This window comes from Dendropsophus ebraccatus, chromosome 15 (genome assembly GCF_027789765.1).
Source record: "Dendropsophus ebraccatus isolate aDenEbr1 chromosome 15, aDenEbr1.pat, whole genome shotgun sequence".
Taxonomy (NCBI): Eukaryota; Metazoa; Chordata; class Amphibia; order Anura; family Hylidae; genus Dendropsophus; species Dendropsophus ebraccatus.
Genome location: NC_091468.1, coordinates 4674916 through 4692312, shown reverse-complemented (window position 1 = coordinate 4692312; position 17397 = coordinate 4674916).

Below are 17397 nucleotides of genomic sequence, written 5' to 3'. Positions count from 1 at the left end.
AGATCGCTGCTTACAGTCTGACCCCCAAGGGGTTAAGGGAGGATGTATTGCATCCCCCTTAACCCCCTGGGGGCCAGACTGATGTCAGACTGCACCCATCCCAGCAAGAAAGGGGTTAAGTGACCCCCCTTCCTTGCTGGGAGGGGTGCAGTGCTGGGGAGGGGGTGGGGAGAGCTCTATACTCACCATCCGATGTCCCGATGTTGTCTCTTCGCTGGTCCGCAGCACAATGAAGTCACTGTACTGCGGACCGGCTTATTATATGTGCGCTGAGCCGAACAGCCAATCAGCTGAGCGCACATATAATTCTAAATGTTTCTTCTAATAATGCTATTGTCATAACATAATTAGAAGAAACATTTGATGTTTTCATTAAAGTAAAGTGATGATTAGTACAGAATGCTCTATTGCCGGCAATATGAATTAACGGCTTATGGAGCTTCCTGTACTAATTAATATTTAATTAATAAAACACATTTTCGGTGAAATAAATACAGTTTCTTTGTTCAATAATTTAATTCTAACGAATCCATCATTGTGCAATTAAATATACTGAAAAAAATAAATATATATATAAATATACATTTATTTATATATATATTTATTTTAACAGTATATTTAATTGCACAATGATGGAATCGTTTACATTTAATTATTGAACAACGAAAGGAACTTTATTAGACAGAAAATGTGTTTTATTAATTCAATATATTAACCATGAGAGACATCGGCATTAGTGCAGAGGATCGCAAACCCCGGTAATAGCGATTCATGTAAACTGTGTTCCCTGCTTTCCCAGATGCATCCAGAGGTGTTTGCATCACTTTCTAAAGATTTTATTTGTTATTTTTAGTTGAACCAGATTTCCAAGTAAATGACCGTATGTTTTGAGCCGCATGTCTATTTTTTCCCACGGCCGGAGTTTCACCCGCACATTTACAGCCGCATAAAAAATACAGCCGCACAGTTACAGCGTGTGAACCCAGCCTTGAACTGTAAAAAAAAAAAAAAAAAAAATTGATCATGCATTCATTTTAAGCAAAACTTGGCTGCTCTTAAAACTGTATCTTGGTTAAATCTTTTGGCAGCAAAAATCATAAAAATGCTTTGCTTTCAGGAAAAAAGTTACTCAGCTCTATAATAATAATCCATATCACTTAAGGTGTCAGATTGAAAAAGTGATAATTCTCGGCGCAGACATCATTTATAAATTCAGCCTTTTTCAGGAATGGAGTTTGGTTAGCCGAATATTTAACATCTCCATGAAATCCTTGGCTCCAGCCCAAGATTCATCAGTACAGTCACAGGTGCGGCTTTGGCAGGTATGTAAAGACCGTCATTACTAGGATTGGTGTCTTCAGAATTTTCTTGTGCGGCTGATGGTAAATGTCCGTAATGATACACAGAGTTATAAAATAGTTCCAGAGGTCCAATCTCTCATTTCTTTCTTACACAGTCATAAAATTGAATGATAGTTCAGCCATTGCTACGGCCATTGGTTATAGCATCCAGATTTATTATGGAGTAAATGGCCGCGGTATACTGTGAGCACATTGCAGTGACCTCCTCTTAGTGGTGGCGGTAGACAGACAGAATTAGTTCATTAAGCTCCATGGCTCCACCGGAAATGTGAAGCTTCCTAAGAGAAGACGCAAATATATATTACAAAATAAATCAGTGCGCAGTTTTTTGGAAATTTTGTATGTAAATTTTATCTTAATTTTATTTTAATCAACCCGAAAAACAGCAGATTTACCATAAAGAAGTTGCTGTTGGCCGGTTATCAGTATTACCATTGCCTTTAGTCTTCAAAATGAAATGCTGTAAGAATTGAAGAGACTCTGTCAGTAGGCATAGGCTGTAATATCTCAGGTTGGATAAACTAGTGCTAGAGAAGCTGAGCAGGATGATATATCACTTACATTGTCCTGTGCAGCTGATCCTGAATAACATGGACAATAAGTCCTCTCCATTATGTGCATGAGCCCAGTAGTCCTTGATATTCATGAATAGTAGAAAACTCCACCCACCAGCTGCTGATTGGCAGTTATCTATCCATTCTGTGTATAGGCAGCAACTGTCAATCAGCAGCTGGAGGGCGGGGGAGGGGTGTGGCAAAAATCCTATTCTCCTGCATATTAGGAGAACGGCTGAACAGAATAATGTCAGTAATACAGCGATCTGTTCAGTATTTTTGTCACTAGTTTATGCCGCCCTCATTGAAGGCCACATAAACCTAATGACAGATTCCCTTTAAACAGTAGCCATCATTGGTGGTCTGGTGGATGGATAGGCTCCCCACAATGTGACAAAGGGAAGCCAATCTGTAATGACAGCTCGGGGTCCTCTGCCCGGCCTCAGTGGCTGCTGTAGCTTAGCGGTTGATTTCAGCGCCCATGTAACAATCAAGTGCTGAGAACACATATAGTGCTGAGAATATATATATTTTTATTCTATCTCACAGATTATTTTTTTCATGTTTCACACCACATTTTATGGATAATAAAAGAATGTCTTTACAAAGTACAAATGATGGCACAAAAAATGATCTCTTATGATTCTTTAGATAAAAAAAAATGAAGGTGCTATAGGGTTATATGCTATGGGTGCTATGGGGTTAATAAACACGAGGAGGAAGAAAACAAAAATGCAAAAGTTAAAATTGTTTCAATCATTAAGAGATTAAAGTTCCAATCGCCCCTTAATAAACTTGGAGTCAGTAGAGTCCAACCTACTTTCTCTATACAGTGGTTCACCTCTATGTATTTGTTCACATTTGTATACATTTCATACCTGGATATCCCGTACTCCAGAGGACAAGCTTTAGCCAAAGCTCATAGAGATAGAACATGTCCATTCTGAGCAGAAATTATATATGTTCTTGTTCCATCACAAATTATGGCAATTTACAGAAACATTTATTTTTATTAAAAATCAGATTCCCAGAGAGTAAAGGGAAGGAATTTGGAGAATACAGATTCTAATTATAGTGTAAAGAGAATTCAAAATTTCCTAATTTATTCATTGCTACATTTCTCACTTATAAAGTAATAATATTTGTTCTACATGAAGGAAATACCACCGCTGCCACCACCCCCATTCAATGACAAACACCCAGGCCGACAACTGGAGCCAATTCATGGTTCTCCCGTCCATTGATCAGAAAATATATTTAGTCAAACGGGTTCTATTTCCTTACAATTAAGTCTTCCTCCCCCCATGACAGCTACGTCTTCTAGAAGTCTCTGGAAGAATCTATGGCAGATAAAACTATAAATTTAGAGTATGTATCAGCCAGGACTTGCTTGGCACAGGTATACCTACTGATAATATATGCCGGATAACTAGCAAGTCACATGCCAAGTGTTTTAGTAACAATATTTAAAAAGATTGGGGATAAAAACAAAAAAAGTTTGTGCATATTAAATAAATTCTACTTCTATTTGTTAGAATGAAACAATTATTGTTGAGTTGTCTCTTGAATTTATCTTTTTTTTTTTTTTGGGGGGGGGGGGGTTGTACGGATATAATTTTAGGCGGCAGTCTATAAGATACTTGCAGAATACTGCCGTTATTTGACCTCAACATGGCGGCCGCCCAAGAGGAGACCCGTGAAACAGCCAAAAAAAGCCATAGAAGTTAGGAGTATGGGTTATGGGAAGAATGGTGGGTATCTTAGTGGCAGTTGTCACTGGACACATGTATATACAGTACACAGACGTGCTATTTATAAAATGTATATAAGCCTTTAGGTATAAAGTGATTAAAAAATCAAGAGCATGAATCATCAGTGACAGCGGTGGTCCAGAGACATGATGGACTTCACAAAAAAACACTTTTTGATCCTCATTCGAATCCCACTACTGGGAATGGACTTTAAGTAACCCAAAATCTCCCGATGACTAATGGCTGCGGCTCCCCTGGTAAATGTGCAGCATCAGGGAACGGTACAGCTCCTGAAATTTGTTGCATCTGTTTCCAATAAAAGAATCCTGGTGATGATTGTGCCGGGTGTCTTCCTCCTTTAAGGTTTGGGGACCAGTCTGGTCTCAAGGGAATTCTGTCTGAAAAGCCGTCTTTCTTCTCAAACCCATACTCTATTACTGGGTATGTCGGATGGTATCGGGAGGGAGTACTGGAGTTCAGCTCTGAGGGGAAATTGGACCCATCTGTCTACTCTTGAGCACTTTTTCTTGAAGAACATTATATAGTTTGTAAAGCATCGAGCCCCTCCCCCCACGGTCACCACTGCTTACATGTGTGACTTATGGCAACCGGTTCTAGTTGCAGGAACTAGATGACTTCAGAAGATTCAAAATATCTATTTAAAAAAATAACATTGTTGCAGCCAAGATGATCCAATGTTTATGGAAACGAATAATAATAATTACAATCATAGTAACAATGATAACAAGAGCAGCAAGTAAAGCGATTGCCTGGATTCATCCATTTCATCACTGATCTATTCCCATATCTTGTGCATTAAGTAAATAACCTGAACGTTATTCCATAACATTTCCCTTCAGCTTAATGCACCATCATTTTGTTTTAATTACATAAGTTTCAAATGATGGGGCCGTATTACAGGCGCGGGCGCCGCCATAAACATCTGCATTATAAAGGAGATTAATGATTCAATTTGCAATAAATTTCTAAGCAGTAAGAAACTTATTCCACCACACTAATTATGTCAAATATGTGTTTCAAAGGACCAACTGTGCAAAACTGGATTTCCCTGTGGTGCCCGGAATGGTTGGCCCCTATGGCTTTAATAATGTCACTGTTTCAATTTCCTTGCTGAAGCCATTTATTCTGATCTCTCTGCTACGACGCCGGCATTATGGCTCGAGCGTTTGGAAAGTTATCATGTTAATCTACATTAGCGGAAGGACAAGAGGTGCTTACCATGAAAAGGCGTTCAACCTTATTTGTCAAGTAAATGAATATAATTGTCGCACTATTTGTTTAGGTAAATAATTTCTTTCTAATTGTCAAAGAAATAACTCACCGGAGCCTTCATTTATTCATTGGCTTTTTAATTGTAGTTGTGCTGCGCTTTAACATTTCCTGCACCCTCTGCGCGACTTTAATATGCACAAGCAATCATCTCCAACAATTTGTTTTTTAACTGGTAGAACACATAGCATTTATTATGGCACGGGGAAATTAATTGGTTTTTATATTGCTGGGGATTTAATTGAAAACAAGAGGATTTTTCCAACTGATTAGACTTTAATAAAGATGATACCTCGTTCCATTATTACGGACCACAGATACAGTACCTGAAACTTGCTGGCTCATAAATGGAAGTGTCCTTACATCACCTATAGAGAAATACTGAATCGGCTAAAGCCCTGATGCGGCTGCTGCTGCCCATGGGTACACAACATGGTGTCTGCTGCTGCCCGTATACACCCCATACTGTGCCTGCTGCTGCCCATATACACCCCATACTGTGCCTGCTGCTGCCCATATACACCCCATACTGTGCCGGCTGCTGCCCATATACACCCCATACTGTGCCGGCTGCTGCCCATATACACCCCATACTGTGCCTGCTGCTTCCCATATACACCCCATACTGTGCCTGCTGCTGCCCATATACACCCAGTACTGTGCCTGCTGCTGCCCATATACACCCCATACTGTGCCTGCTGCTGCCCATATACACCCCATACTGTGCCTGCTGCTGCCCATATATACCCCATACTGTGCCTGCTGCTGCCCATATATACCCCATACTGTGCCTACTGCCCCTCATATACACCCCACACTGTGCCTGCTGCTGCCCATATACACCCAGTACTGTGCCTGCTGCTGCCCATATACACCCAGTACTGTGCCTGCTGCTGCCCATATACAACCCATACTGTGCCTGCTGCTGCCCATATATACCCCATACTGTGCCTACTGCCCCTCATATACACCCCACACTGTGCCTGCTGCTGCCCATATATACCCCATACTGTGCCTGCTGCTGCCCCCCATATACACTCCATACTGTGCCTACTGCCCCTCATATACACCCCACACTGTGCCTGCTGCTGCCCATATACACCCAGTACGGTGCCTGCTGCTGCCCATATACACCCCTTACTGTGCCTACTGCTGTCCATATACACCCAGTACTGTGCCTGCTGCTGCCCATATACACCCCATACTGTGCCTGCTGCTGCCCATATACACCCCATACTGTGCCTGCTGCTGCCCATATACACCCCATACTGTGCCTGCTGCTGCCCATATACACCCCATACTGTGCCTGCTGCTGCCCATATACACCCCATACTGTGCCTGCTGCTGCCCATATACCCCCGATACTTCTTTCCTTTCCTCTCACTGAGGTGTGTAGTAGCTGAATCTACCTTTTAAGGACACTATTACATTAAAAATGGGTTGGGCGGCATCTTGGTGATGGTTAACGCTAGCCTACATATTAACTAAATACCCTATAATTACTAGTATGAGGGGCACTGTGGTTGCCTTACAGTGAAGTGTGGCTTTCATGAAGGTGATCGGTGCCCGATGATGCGGCACAGCATGGGCACGAGGTCCAGTAAGCATATGCTCTTTGTTATGTTCCTTCTCCTGCCCAAATTTTTACCTCCCCTACCGGACTTCTCCTTTAAAACTTTAGAGGAAACATTTATGGTAATCTAAATTAGATGGTAAATACTGGAACAAGATTGAATACAGTCAGAGAAGGTGTCAACTGTGTCAGAATTTTTGATAATTCTCCTTTTGAGTCTCCCCCATCAGTACTGTATTTGGCCGTCACTATATGGTGGTAACAGTGGGTCATGTGTAGAGATGAGCAAAGCAACCACAATTACAGTTCATGAAGTTCGCAAATTTCGGGTGAAAGTTGTTAGGATTCGCAAATCAAATTTGAAAAGTGTAAAAAATTGGAAAATCACAATTAAAAAATAAAAATGTCAATCGATCTCCTATGCGAATATTTCTCACGTAACAAGGCAATGTGAGATTGCTACTAGAGGTGGGGGGGCGGTAGTCGAGGATGGAGGAGACAACGAAGATAGTTAGGTCTGAATAGGATATACTAATTATTCGTATGGTATTTCACTGGACCCTCTTGCACTCTTTATTCTTATGCTAGGTGTGATCCTACTACATGGCACTCACTGCTCTAATGCAAATATGTAGATGTCTGTTTCATATGCCTGACTGTACCCTCCGTCTGCCAAATGGAAATGTGATATTATTCTTGTCATATCATATATTTGGTTAGTGAATTGCTGTTCTGACTGGGTGGGGTGGAGGGTGGGTTGCTGTTGGGGACAAGGGAGAAAAAACTTGTAACTTTTTGTTATGGCAAAAACTTTAATAAAAAATATCTGATTTAAAAAAAAATGTAATTCAGCCAATCATCCAATTTCAGCCATGGAAAGCAGTGGGCCATTTAACACGTTCCAATATTCCTTTACGTACCCTTTCACCTCCCCTTTTGTGGCTTTGTATCCCCATTTAGTGGCACCAATATAAGTGACAATTTCATTTCGATTTCAATGACCCATTACTATTGAAAATGAATTGTTAGAACACAGTAGGAGTGGAGTGCGAGCACTGATTATGTAAGGCACACTCTCCATTCACTGATGCCAGTACATTAGTATAAATCAACAGGAGTGTACAGTGCCCAGTGAATGAATAACATGGACTGTGTCTTCACTGGTCCCAGCGATTTCCTATAGGTGCCCAGTTACTTGGTAAACTGGAAATTTGGTTGGCAGCTACAACAAACAATCTCCCATAATCAGCCCTTCTATCCTCTCCTCTCTGTCCCTATATCGCTCCGTTAGTTTCTCCCTGCTCTGCTCTCCTCTCTGTCCCTATATCACTCTGTTAGTCTCTCCCTGCTCTGCTTTAACTGTCTGCTGCCATCCTGCTCTCTCCTCCACAAACAGCTGACTGGCCCCCTCCATTACCGAACCGCCTTATATAAAGGGGGAGGTGCTGACACCACAGAGGGGTCTGCAGCTGATTGGACGGGTGCTAGGGATTATGGTTAATCTCTTTCTCCCACCCAGTGATGCTCCAGACATCATGTGCAGCCGCCATTTTGTTTTTTGCAAATTTCCTTAACAAATGGGCTGGAAATCCCTTTGCAGAATGAAGCAAATTGACTTTGCTCATCTCTAGTCATGTGATGGTAATATTGTTTATATGATTTCTATTTCATAGTACTGTATACCCGTGGACATGACCATATCAGCTTTCTTACGGGTTCAATCCCATCTTATCTCTTTGTAGTGTATGACTATCCAATCAATAAAAATATTCTTCATAATAATTATAATTAACACAGCCAATCTAGAGAACCATTTCCATATGACCTATGCTTCAGTTCATTCGCCCACATGGAAGTGATTGCAGCTGCCCTGGGCCATAGCGTCATCACTAATCAGCTCTGTTTTGAGACTGCTGTGATGCCGCTAGATATACGGCACACGTTGTAAAGGGTTGTATATACTGATTTGAGCCCCACGCTGAGATCAATCCAGCCATACAGTTACGATAAGCAGGTGATCAGCAGGCTGTCGTCATTTTCCAGAATTAGTAGCTACGTGATAAAAGAGTCACAAAAACTTATTAAACTTAATTTCATTATTCAGACCGGTTGGAAACAATATATTTTGCTTCTTAATTCACATGGTTTTCATCTTCAATAATATCCTGTTTTGATCACCTCTTCTATATTAAGGCTAGATATAAATTCTAGTTAAAAAAAAAAAAGTCAGATCTACATCGAAAAATATGAAAAGATAATTTTTTTTTTTTTCTGCCCTGATTAAATAAACACGTAGGGTAAAATTGGTGGAATGTGTTGTATGTAGTGAAGGACCTAAAGGGGGCGATCGTCAATCCTGTCTTTAATATAATGACATTGATCTATAAGAATGCACACTATGTAAAATTTGTTTTTCCAAGATAATAAATGTCACGAGGAGCTTCATAACTAAAAAAAAAAAAAAAAGTACATATTTGTTTCTGAAAGACTGAAAATGAAATCCAAGGATACAATCCAATATTTGGTGCCGATTTTGGTGCAGGTTTATTAGCCAACATAAGTCCCAATCTTTAAAATTATTACCCAACCAATGTAACCAGGGAGCTCACCTATCATTGATTTTTCCAAATAGGATGCTACCTCTGTTTCAATTGTAACCACAATGAGTAAAGAAAACAGAAAAAAAAACAGAAGGAAGCAAAACAGAGTTGGTTCACTCAATGGCATCTCAATCGCACTGCGAAAGGAAGACGTTCCTTACATTAGCCCCATGTTTCATCCTGCTACGCAGGGCCTGAGTGGTACGGCCCACATACTCTACTGAATCCCATATGAGCACTCCAAGAGATAGATAACAAATGAAGAGCTGCAGTTCAAAAAGATTTTGACGGGGATTGTTCCCCAGTGACATCAGATGTGAATGTGGCGATTCTGTGGGTGATGTTGATGCAGCCTTTGCAGCCTTGGAATCACTTTTAAACCATCTGTTTAGTTTAGGTAGAAATGATGTGGATGGGCCGGCACATGTTGGTGCTCTCTTAAAATTGCTGGGAGCCAGAATATTTTTGAATATTTTTGAGCGAGTAAGACTTCCTGAAAGTGCCACCAGGTTTGGCAGGTAAAACGGTCTTCAGGAAGAGAACTTGCTTGAGGATCCCCCAGTGGTTGCTGAGAATATGTTTGGTGGAGACTGGTCGGTTGTGGAGTTAGTCATCCAGGTTAGAGGCATTCAGATGCAGGATATTTTTTGGACACTGTGTTTTTGCTGTCTGTTAAAAGTATCCTTTTTTTTTTTTTTTTTTGCCGGGGGAGGGGTAAATGCAAAAATGAGGGATGGGGGAGGCGCCAACTAGTCATGTGGGGGCGGGGAGACGCCTGGGCTAGTCATGACTCGCTCCCGATCTGTGCTCAGTGCAGGGATTATTGACAGGCAGAGAGGCCACTAATGGTCTGTCAATCATCCCAGCACTGTGCGCCAATGTCAAGCAATCTCACTCAAGCATGCTGAAGTCGTGCTCATCTCTAGTATACATGGTTACCAGATCTTCAAGTAGCAGGAGTGACTGCGCCAATCAGAAATAGCTTTATCATGACAAATATTCTGTAAAATTAATGTCTCATTCCAACTAGTAGTGTTATAACCTGACTGGGCACGTATGCAATCTTTCCTTCTAGAGAGAGATCTCTGGCTTTTTATATATCCCCAGTCATGTTTTAAGGCTCCAAGTTGGAGTGAGACACTGACTTTAATGGAAAACTACCTTGAAATGTGGTATGAGATCTGATTTGCATTTCCTTTCTTCCCAGAATTCCCAGTAGACATGAATGACCTATAAGTCGCCACACAATTTTTTTACTCTTGTAATTGAAAATTTCAATTTCTTGTGATCTGTCACGCATAAGTCCATGCTTCGTAATCTGCAAATTGGAAATTGATAGCAATAACTGGGAAACGGGGCCACTCTATACAAACCCCTTCTCACTACAGTTGTGAGGAGGAGAAAGAGGGATGGGGAATTGGAACTTCCCTGTAAGTAATCGTAGACCTCATCAGCATGAGAGATAATGTATATCATTATTTTATTTATTTTTTTACTTTTTTTTAAACAAGTTATAAAGTGCTGGAAATGTGAACCTCTATGAATATGATATCTAATAAATAATAATACAATAAAATACAAGTGCAATATACAATTATGACATAGAGTTGTACCGGGCTTATCACACTGTGCAAATGTAAATAATTTATTGGGTATAAATATAAATATTTTAAAAAGTATAAACACAATATTCAAACAATTTCTAGACAGTTAAAAAGTATATACTCAGAAAAAAAAGAAATTTTGGTACCAAATGTGTTTACTTATTGTAAAGAAATACAATAAGGCAAATGTCACTTCATATTAAAACTGAATTAACATTTAAAGGGATTGCCCAGGATAAAAAAAAACAAAAACATAGCTGCTTTTCCTGAGGATGTGTGTGGTATCACAAGTCAACTACATTCACTTTAATGGAGCTAAGTTGCAAAACCACAACCAAACTGGGAACATGGGGGCTGCTGTTTCCGGAAGCGAAGCCTGAATAACTACTTTAGGCTATGTTCACACAGTGTACTATATATACAACAGCCCCTGTTTGACATGTTCCTGCGGTCAATATTACCATTTTGGTGTGCCTGTAATCCAATTAACCATTGACGTCCTTGAAATATACGGCCATCAGAACGGCCCTACATTGTGTGGACAGAACGGACTAATGACTATTCAATTATTTGTGCCGCCGTAGGGGAATAACGGTCGTTGTTTAACCCCTTCAGGACCGGGCTAATTTTCGTTTTTGCTTTTTCGTTTTTTCCTCCTCGTGCTTAAAATGCCATAGCACTTGCATTTTTACACCTACAGACCCACATGAGCCCTATTTTTTGTGTCACTAGTTTTACTTTGCAATGACAGGCTGAACTTTTTTATAAAATATGCTGCAAAACCAGGAAAAAATTATATGCGCAGTGAAATTCTTTTTCTTTGGGGGAGGGGGGGGGCTTCATTTTTACACCGTGTGTCCTATGGAAACTGACTTGTTATATATGTTCCTTGAGTCGTTATGGTTACAATGATATGTAACATGTATAACTTTTTTATTATCTGATGGCTTGTAAAAAAAATTCAAACCATTGTTATCAAATATATGTTCCTTAAAATCGCTCCATTCCCAGGCTTATAGCGCTTTTATTCTTTGGTCTATGAGGCTGTGTGAGGTGTCATTTTTTGCGCCATGATGTGTTCTTTCTATCGGTACCTTGATTGCGCATATGCATATTTTTGATCCCTTTTTATTACAATATTTCTGGATTTGATGTCACCAAAAATGCACAATTTTGCACTTTGGGATTTTTGTGCGCTTACGCCATTTACCGTGCGAGATCAGGAATGTGATTAATTAATATTTTGGGCGATTACGCACACGGCGATACCAAACAAGTTTACTTATTTATTTATTTTTACTTATAACATGGGAAAAGGGGGGTGGTTCTGACTTTTATTAGGGGAGGGGGCTTTTATTAATAACAACACTTTTTTTTTCTTTTAGCCCCCCTGAGGTTAGGGTTATTCCCCCTGGGGTTAGGGTTATTCCCCCCTGGGGTTAGGGTTATTCCCCCCTGGGGTTAGGGTTATTCCCCCTTGGGTTAGAGTTATTCCCCCTGGGGTTAGGGTTATTCCCCCTGGGGGACTTCTAGTATAAGCACTCTGATCTCTCATTAACATCTATGCTGTATAGATATACAGCATAGATCGATGAGATCAGTGTTCTATTGCTTTTGGCTGCTGCAGCCAAAAGCAAAAGAATGCCGAGCCGGGATCAGCGCCAATACGGCGCAGACCACGGACGACACCAGACACAGAGATCGCTCCTCCATGACAACTTGACGGGGGAGCGATCTCCCCCCTAGACACCAGGGAAAAGCTGCAATGAAAATTTCAGATGCAGCTGTCAACTTTGACAGCTGCATCTGAAGACTTAATTAGCGGGCACGGCGATCAGACCGTGCCCGCTAATAGCCACGGCCTGGGCTACATGCGGCACCCGGAACCACGGCGGTTCAGAGCGGGGTCTCCGCGCGGCCCCGCTCTGGACGCCCCCACCCGCGCAAGGACGTACAGTTACGTCCTCGTGGGGGAAGGGGTTAATACAGTGTGTGAACAATGGTCCTTGTTCCCCACAGAGTTCAGTGCATTATTTAAGGCAAGAATTAAAGTGTTTCGGAATCTGTTGGCGCTATATAAATAAAAATTATTTCTCACCTCAATCCACCTTTGCTGCAGTTCTTACACTAAAACAATATGACGAATAACACTGTAGATAAAAAGTCGAGATGAATAAAGCACGGAAAGTATACGTTTGCTTAGAAGGATTCATTGAATAGTTTGTTAAATATCATTGCAGGGATGTGGAGTGCTGATTGGAGCAGCAGCACATGAAATTTTTTTTTTAAAGCTTGGCTGGTTTATGTGGTCCGATCAACGCTCAAGGTCCCTGCAAATTGTTGATTGATGTGGAATACACCTACACATCTATAAATGGAGCGGGTGGAGCAGCGACGATCTGTGGATTCACTCCACTCTTAACAGTGCACGGCAGTGTCTGTCCTGCACAATCATAGCTGGTAAGTCGTATCTTGGTCGGGGGTGAGATTGTGGTTTTTGAGCTGCAAGTTCCCTCTGTATTATGGAGCACTTTTTTTTTTTTTTTCATTGAGATTCATACGCCTGCACAAAAGATAGGTGTCCCTGTCTGGCCACTAATTGTACAGACAGGGACATCAGTTCTTTTAAAAACAATTCCTACTCCTGTAAGTTGGCCTTTGTATTCAATTGGTGAGCCACTTAATGTACAGTGACAGGGACTCCTGTCTTTGATAGGAGTCCCTGTTCCTGTAAATTGTGATTTTCCTAAAAATAAAGCCTAAAAATTGTCAGATTCAAAGGAATCTGATTTTTTTTTTATGTAGGTAATCCATTTTGAAACCCATAATCTGAGGACACGAACCACGACTGGCAGTCGTCAATGCTGTACTAAAAAACTACTCTATGATGGGAACTAGTATATGGAAGTTTTCCTAGATCTTCATTTGTTTGCCCTCGGTGTTTATAAGACTGGAAAGGGGACAAATTGAAAAGTCTTGGTGAATAAAATATAAATATGGCATGCAAAAATACATTGCCGTAAGCAACACGGGCTTAGTGAGTAGTAACATTGCGGTTCCATTAATTATAGAATCTCTGGAGAGCCTGAAGATGAAAGGTTCTACATTAGCTATTTAAAACTAATAAATGATATTAAAATGTCTAAAAAGAGTGTTAGGCGATTACATGGGATTCACTCTCCCATTTGCAGACGTCTTCTGAGACCAGGTGTGTTTGAATGCTCTCCGACTCATTCACCTACCTGCCCTAAAAGAAGAATGGAGTCAGGCACATTAGACAATGCATTGAGCTATGATGAATGACCTGAGAGTTCAATTCCCTGGCAGGGAGAAAGCTTTGATTAGCTTTGTCCTTTTCTTCCCTCTAGCAGCCGAACCTCAACAGCAGCTTTTGAAGGCAAAATCAAACACGGAGCTTTAATGTCCAGGCACTAGAATACAAACTAGATGGCGAACAGATCCGAGCAGAAAACGGCCCTGAAACATCCAACATTTCATACATAGAAATCTTTTACTTACTGGTACCTGGTGACTGGAGCCCGCCTCGTCTCTCCATATTCCCTATGGTCTCGCTCACTCGCTGCGAGGGGAAAATTAAGAACATGAAGTTTTGGGTTTTTTGGGTCGATTTCTGACTTTTTTTTTATTCCAGCAGTCTTAGGGGGACATTTATTAAGTCCAACGTTTTTTACGCCGGACTTAAAAATGTCCCCGCATCTCTGGCGCTACGGAGGTTTATGTAGAGGCGGACTGCCTCTACATAAATCCCGTGCGCTCTGCTGAGGGCTGGAGTAGGTTTTCGGCATATCTTTAAGTGAAAAAAATGCTGAATCGCGCGGACTATGAGTCTGCGCCCCACGTTCCGCCACCTTTATACCCCCTCCCCGTCCCCCTGGCGTACCCGCCGGAAAGAGCCGATTTGCGAATATTTTATTTGCAAAACGGCCAATTTGCGGATAAAATATTCGCTAATCGTCTCTTTCCACCGAACAAAAAAGATACGCCACATGATACATGTCCCCCTTAGTATTTATCAGGATTCTCAGACTACCTCATGATAATTTCATTTCCTTTTGTATTAAACATGTTGTGTTATATTTCTGTTTTTATGGAAGAGCGAGTGAAGCCCGGGCGCACATCGAGCCTGAAACTGCAGTAAGGGGACGCCGTGGATTTCTATGAAGTATTTCATAAAAATACCCTATGTGTGAACTTACTTTAAAGAGTTTGCTGAGCCCCTTAGGAGTCACTTGGTGTGTGGTGGAGGGGAACCTGTAAGTGGTTTATTCCTCTAAAATGCGTCAACACAACTCTCAGTGATATCAATAGATTTCCTGGCAATGCCGGGTGCTTACACAATTCTCAACAACATCAATGCGATTTCTACATAATTCCTAAAGAGAATTTGACAGTCCCTATTAGAAAAGTTTATCTTTACTTAAAGGGGCACTCCAGTGTGGGGGCACTTTTGCGCTGGGACCGGGGACGAGGTGACCAAGGGAAAAAACGTCCACTCACCTCCCCGATTCCAGCGGCGGGTCCCGCATCCTTCACTAACTGGCTGAGCGGACCTGAGACGTCACGTCAGACACCCGGAAGTGGCCGGGCATCGGGAACCGGAGCGCCGCGATGCAGGACCCGCCGCTGGAACCGGGGAGGTGAGTCGACGTCTTTTCCCTCTGCCACCTCGTCCCCGGTACCAGGGCAAAAGTGCCCCCATGCCGGAGTACCCCTTTAAGACTATTTAGGAAGATACAGAGTGCCTTTACAGTCTGTGTCTTATACTTTACCTAATCCTCTTCTTTGGAGCAGCAAGGCCGGGCACCACCATCTTAATGTCGTCACTTGTGTTCCAGCACTGTGTCATCATCAAGATGGCGGCGCCCGGCCTTGCTGCACCAAAGAGGAGGATTAGGTAAAGTATAAGACACAGACTGTACAGTACGAGATCACTGTGTATTGATGGAGCGGCGGGTAAAGGATCATGGGAACCTCTCCTGCTGCTCTGCATGATGGGAGTTTCCTGTCTTGCGCCAACTCTTTTGAAAAGAGCCGGAAAGTGAATAAATTAAAAACACAGCCACAAAATTAATTAATTATATTTACAAATGTTAATAAAAAAGAAATTAAAATTAAATGGAGTAGTGGAAAAAAAAAAAAAAACAATCGGCCAAGATTGGTTCTCTTTAATGACTTCAATGAGTTTTCTATGTAGTGCCAGGTCCTTATACAATCTGATCCTCCCCCCTAGCCGGCCTGCCCCTTTTTTAATGATAGGGAATGGAGTGGGCTGGCCAGGGGCCGGCATTATCCATGCTATAAGGGTGAGCAGTGCTCCTAACAGGTGTGGCGGTGCACCTAACGGTTTTACCAGACCGCAGAGCAAATGACTGACTGCACCGGAACGACGCCAAGGAGGAAGGTAAGAGACATACCTGCCTCCTCCTGTGCAATAGGGACATATCTGCTGATAGTTCCACTTTAATAACATCAATGAGTTTTACTTATAATGCCGGGTCATTACACAATGCATTTTCCTTGTAGTGTTGGGTCCTTATACACAATTCCCAATTCCACAAGTGGTCGTCCTTGTAATGTTGGATCCTTTCACAATCCCTAATGCCATCAATAAGTTTCCCTTGTAATGCTGGGTCTGCTAGAGTGAGACAGTGGCTGATAGTTGTGATGCGGACCCCCTCACCTCTACACCTTCCATAATCATTTCTGTACAAAGCATTTTATTTTATCCTGCACATTACATATAAGTATATGATCAATCAGAGATGACATGCAGAGAGATAGATTACCTCTAAAGCAGAAGTTTTCCGCTGTGTTTTTGCTCCCTGCACTAGTTCAGTCAAATAACTCCACATGGTAGCGAAGGTTTGCATAAAAACTTGTACATTAACAGAATGATCACACGGGTGCCATTATATCTGCCTTATGGCCCCAGGCACTGGCACGCTGGTTTCTACAGTACAAACAGGCAGAAATTGATTCAAACTTTTGACAACAGGTTCCCTACTAAGATAACAATGCTCTGGGCCGCCCTTGTAGTGTGTTGCAGAAATGATCCCTAAATTCATGTAAATGAAAGATAACTGTAAATATACTTTACATATGAAGAAACAAATTCATGTTTATTTCCTAAATATAGTGCCAGAACTATAGGAACTAACAGAAGTGTATGAATGTAGGATGTGAACCAATCTCAGTGCATGTGTACAGTACCAGAACCAAGCTCACTACTGGCAGAACCAGGTTCCTTATATAAGTGCACGAGCTATGAGTAAACCCTTCCCATATATGTGAGATTGTCCCACAAACAATGATAGCATACATCTTTTCTCTGCAGAGTCATAGTCATGCGAGACGTTTTTTATTAGTGGGGGTCCTGGTGCTCCACCGATCACTAAAGTAAAGGTAAGAGGAGTTGTTTGGCTGAGCGCTATGTCCCATCATGTTTGCCTGGTTCTCCTCAGAAAGTAAAGCAAGCAGTATGCTACTCTATTGGCTTTCTTAGAATGAAGGGACGTAGAAGACCCTCTGCTTCTTTATTTTAGTGGAAGGTGGCAGACATCTTAGCCCCCAACTTTTAGCTTTTGTTGCAGTGGTAGTTGCTGCATGGCTGCACCATTTTTAGCTCGAGACCCACATGCATCAG